Here is a 5,429-nt window from a genome sequence, read left to right on the forward strand (position 1 = left end):
TGCCAATAGAGAAAGAACCGGTTTCTAACCTAGATCCAAGACTTCTTCATTGCAATTTCAACATCAACAACAGGGTATTTTTGTTTGTATGTATGTATGTATGCATGCATGTATGCAAGCATACATGCATGCATATGTGCGTGTGTATATATATATCACGACCTTCGAACATTAGGCCTCACCGAGGCAATGACTAGTGACCGAGACCTTTGGAGATATGCTGTGCTTGAGAAGACCCAACAAGCCAAGTGAGACCATAACCCATGACCTATGCCAGTGGTGTATAACCAGCCCACTTATGCGTACCCTTCATTCATTGGAATGCGAAGACCTGTTGAGGCAAATGAAATCAAAATTGCTGATGTGGCCAATGACAGAACTGCCTGATTGGCACTTGTGCCAGTGGAACGTTAAAATCACCATCCGAGCATGATTGTTGCCAGGGCCGCTGACTGGCTCCCATGCCAGTGGCATGTAAAAAGCACCATTTGAGCGTGATTGTTGTTAGCATCGCTTTACTGGCATATGTGCCGGTGGCACGTGAAAAACAACATTTGAGCGTGGTTGTTGCCAGTGCTCCTGTGCAAGTGGCACATAAAAAAACACCTTTTAAGTGTGGTTGTTGCCAGTACCGCCTGACTGGCCCTTGTGTTGGTGACACATAAAAGCACCCACTACACTCTTGGGGTGGTTGACGTTAGGAAGGGTATCCAGCTGTAGAAACTCTGCCAAATCAGATTGGAGCCTGGTATAGCCTTCTGGCTCATCAGTCCTCAGTCAAACCATTCAACCCATGCCAGCATGGAAAGCAGATGTTAAACAACGACGATGATGATGATGATGATATATATCACCAACATCCAGTGTTTTAAATCCAGGTTTTGTCCCCATTAACGGGGTTGTCTGGATCTACCAAAATGCCATAGCAACTGCCCTCATACCATCTCACCATCTTACCCAGTTTTGAGTGTGCTCCTTTTTCAAACCAACCCTCCCAATCTCCTCCTCTACCTTTTCCTCAGTCTACCTCACTTTCATGCTCCACTTACCTCAAATGCAATCATCCTCCTCAGAACATGCTCTGTACATATACATATATATTTATATGTGTATATGTATATGTGTGTGTGTGTATATATATATCATCATCATCATTTAACGTCCATTTTTCATGCTGGCATGGGTTGGACAGTTTGATCTGGCAGTGTTTCTACAGCTAGATGTCCTTCCTAATACCAACCACTCTGAGAGTGTAGTGGGTGCTTTTTATGTGCCACCAGCATAGGAGCCAGTCAGGCGAGCTTGGCATCAGTCATGTTCACATAGTGCTTTTTACATGTCACCGGCACATGAGCCAGTCAGGGGGTACTGGTATAGGCCACATTCAGATGGTGTTTTTTATATGCCACTGGCATGGGAGCCTCTCAGACGATCATGTTTGGATGATGCATTTTATGTTCCACCATAATGGGAGCCAATCAGGGAGCACTGGCCACAGCTACAATCCTGGTTTTACTTGACTCAACTGGTCTTCTCAAGCATATCCAGCTGCGATCTCACTTTAGTTGCCAGGTCTTCTTAATCACAGCATATCTCCAAAGGTCCCAGTCTCCTGTCATTGCTTCTGTGAGGCCCAACGTTTGAAGGTCATGCTTCACCACCTCATCCCATGTCTTCCTGGCTCTACCTCTTCCATAGGTTCCTACTACATTTAGGGTGTGGCACTTCTTCACACAGCTGTCTGCATCTATATGTAACATAACTATACCAGTGCAGTCGTCTCTCTTGCACACCACATTTGATGCTTCTTATGTTCAACTTTTCTCTTAGGGCACTCGCACTCTGTCAAGTATGCACACTGACATTACACAGCCAGTAGATCATACTAGCTTCATTTCTTTCAAGCCTATCATGTCCTCAGCAGTCATGGCCTGTGTTTCACTGCTGTGTAGCATGGCTGTTCACACACATGCATCATACAATCTACCTTTCCTCCTGATTGAGTGTCCAGTAGAGGTAGGAGCTCCTTGAGTTTTGCTCAGGTTATTCTTATTCTAACCACTACACTTTCAGAGCATCCACCCCCACTACAGACTTGGTCGCCTAGGTAGCAGTAGCTATCAACTAGTTCTAGTTTTTCTCCCTGGCATGTGATGGAATATGTTTTCTGTACATCTTCACTGTTTATTACCCCTGTGCATCTGCTACACACAAAAATTATCTTTTTGGTTAACCTTCCTTTGATATTGCTGCACCTTTATGTGTCCATAGCTTACACGAGGTACATCGTATGGAGTTTCTACCCATGCCTTTTCTACAGATCGAGCAGGGCCATCTACCTGAAGGGGTTTGTGACTTGTCAGCCTTCCTACTCACTAAGATGTTGGTTTTTGCTAGGTTAACTCTAAGATCCTTTGATTCTAGGCCTTGCTTCCACACCCTAAACTTTGTCTCTAGTTCTGGCACTGACTTGGCTATTAGTGCAAAGTCATCAGCATAGAAGAGCTCCCAGGGGCAGCTTGTCTTGAATTCCTCTGTTATTGCCTGGAGGATCATGATGAATAAAAGGGAGCTGAGGATTGATCCTTGGTGAACCCCTACTTCTACTTGGAATTCTTCATTGCCAACCCTTACTTTACTGACAGCATCCTTGTACAGGGTTTGTACAGCTCTTACCAACCATTTGTCTTTCCCTAGTTTCTGCATTGATCATCAGATAATGGATCGGGGGACCCTATCAAAGGCTTTCTCCAAGTCAAGTACAGAGGTTTATCTTTGACGAGGTATTTCTCCTGCGGTTGCCTTACCAGAAACATAGCATCAGTGGTGCTTCTGTCTCACACAAAACCAAATTGCATCTCATCTAGGCTAACTCTTGCCCTAACTAGTTGGGCTATGACCCTCTCTGTAACTTTCATCAGCTGATCCAATAATTTGATACCCCTGAATTTATTTCTCTCTAAAGCATCACCTTTACCTTTGTAGCAATTGACTATGGTGCTGCTACACCAGTCATTGGGTATGACTCCTTCGTGAACCACCTGATTTACAGTATTGGTGACTAGACCATAACCCACACTGCCCGATGTTTTAAGCATCTCAGCAGTGCTTCCTGATGGGCCAGGTGTTTTCTCTGTCTTCATATCCTTAATTGCTTTATCTACCATGGTGCTGTCGATTCAAGTAGCTGGTCTCTCAATTAGGTCAACCTTTAGCAGACTCTCCTCAACCCATTCATTCTCCACATTCAGCAGTCTTTCATAATGGCATCTCCAAGCCTCTTTCTCTGCAGAATCATTAAATGTGAGGGCATTATCATACATGCAGACACATTTCTCTCCTATGACTCTCCGGTTTTCTCTCACACACTGTCGTGCAATCTGAAATATTTCAGTTCTTTGCTCCTCACATCACTGAACATTGGCAAACTACTTCTTTTCTGCTACTCCCTTGGCTATATATGCTTGCATCCTAGCTTCTCTTTTGTCTATCTGAGACAGTCCTCTGCTACCCCCACTCTTTCAGGCCTTCTAGGTCTGTTTCTTTGCTCTAATAGCCCTGTCTACAGTATTGTTCCACCACCGTGTTACCCTAGGTCTAGAAGGGACTTTGCACCAGCCACTGATTTGGTCTGTGGCTCTCAGCAAGCTGTCTCACAGGAATTCCCAGCTGCTTTCTATGTCACAGGACTGTAGCTCCTCCACCCTCTCATCAAATTTCTCGGTAAGGATTTGCTTAAATCTCTGACCATGTGGGGTTCTTGAGCTTCCAAGTCCTTCTTTTCCAGATTGGTCTGCTTTTTGGCATCCACACACACACACATATATATATGTACACACACACACTCACACTCACTCTCACACACACACACATACCTACGAGTTTGTATAATTGCACACAGATAAGTATATTAGTCAATGAAATTCTAACATGGACTGATTTTTAAGTTTTATTTTTCTATTTTTTACAATTTTACAATATTACAAGTACTTTCATGCTTTCCACAATCTTCAGGTTTATGTAGTAGTAGTATAAACAGACAGTTGTGCCTCACAATTGAAAACTGTTGGGAAATAACTGAATTAGTCCTTTAAATACCTTCCAATCAGTTCCAGCAACCTCAGTATTACAGGCAATATTTTAATCAATCACCATGTGACTTAGATGTCATGGTGTGATGAGCATGCCAGTGCAGTTGACATTGAAAGTGCTTTCTTCATAGAAACATTTTAGTCAATCAGCATACAGCTTAGATGTCATACTCTGATGAGGGTGCCAATGTAGTTGATATTGACAGCATTTATTCATGGGAATATTTTAACCTATCAGAGTAATTTGTAAAGGATTTGGCTGCATTCAGATGTTGAAAAACATGTAATAATACTGTTAAAATTCCAACTGCTTTTAGTAAAATTTAAAAAAATTAATTCTTTTATATTTCAACTTAAAATTGTTTTAATAAAACAATGATGTCAGACATCAACAGAAAGTAACATGCAATATCTAAAAAGCCTTGTCAATCTGCCTCATGGTCCCAGTAGACAAAATGGAAAAGGCATTGCCCTGGAGGATGGTGAGGGAGATGCACTCTATCTCACAGGACTCACTCTTGTGGATAACCATCTCTGCCTTGATAGCAGTGAGCAGGGATGTGGTCTGGGGGCTAAAAATGCCAGAGGTCTCCACAACTACAGACTTTACCAAAAGCCTATCAGAGAGCAGCTGATACTTTGGCATTTTGCCCTTCTTGGCCTGATGGCCACTGGAGAAGGTGTCACAGCATATGGCATCTAGGATGGGGGGGGGGGGCTACTCTCATGAAATGGAAAAATTGTCATACTGTCAGACCTTTTACTGTCCCTCAGTCTAGCCAAAATTATGTTTAAATCATTATCATCATTATTATTATTATCATTTTTCAGTAGTCTTATTTTTATCATGTGGTTTCACTGCACAACTGAGCACAGTGCTGTGGTTTGTTGTGATGCTCTTATTTTTAGTGTATTGAAAGTGTTTTACATAAGATGTGTGCAGTGTCTAGTAGTGCTATTTTCTGTATGTTATATATTCTTGTTAGACCTGGTGTTTTTTTTATGTATTTGTCTGAATATTTTTTTTATCATACCTAATGTGCCTACTATGATAGGAATTGTTTCTGTTTTTAGGCTCCACATTCGAGTTACCTCTATTTCCAGATCTTTGTATTTTGAAAGTTTCTCCGTTTCTTTTAGAGAAACATTGTCATCTGTTGGTATTGATACATCAATTAGAAAGCATTCTTTTTCTTGGTTGTGGTGTGATGGAGGAAAAAGACAACAAGAAGCAAAAGGGAGAAAGAAATACGACCTTACCTTGTCAACCGTGGCGGGATAAACGATCACTCCAGATCAAGCCACAACTATGCACGCCGTCTCTGCTCCAACTGACCA

Source organism: Octopus bimaculoides, chromosome 16, assembly GCF_001194135.2.
Source record: "Octopus bimaculoides isolate UCB-OBI-ISO-001 chromosome 16, ASM119413v2, whole genome shotgun sequence".
In the NCBI taxonomy this organism is placed as follows: Eukaryota; Metazoa; Mollusca; class Cephalopoda; order Octopoda; family Octopodidae; genus Octopus; species Octopus bimaculoides.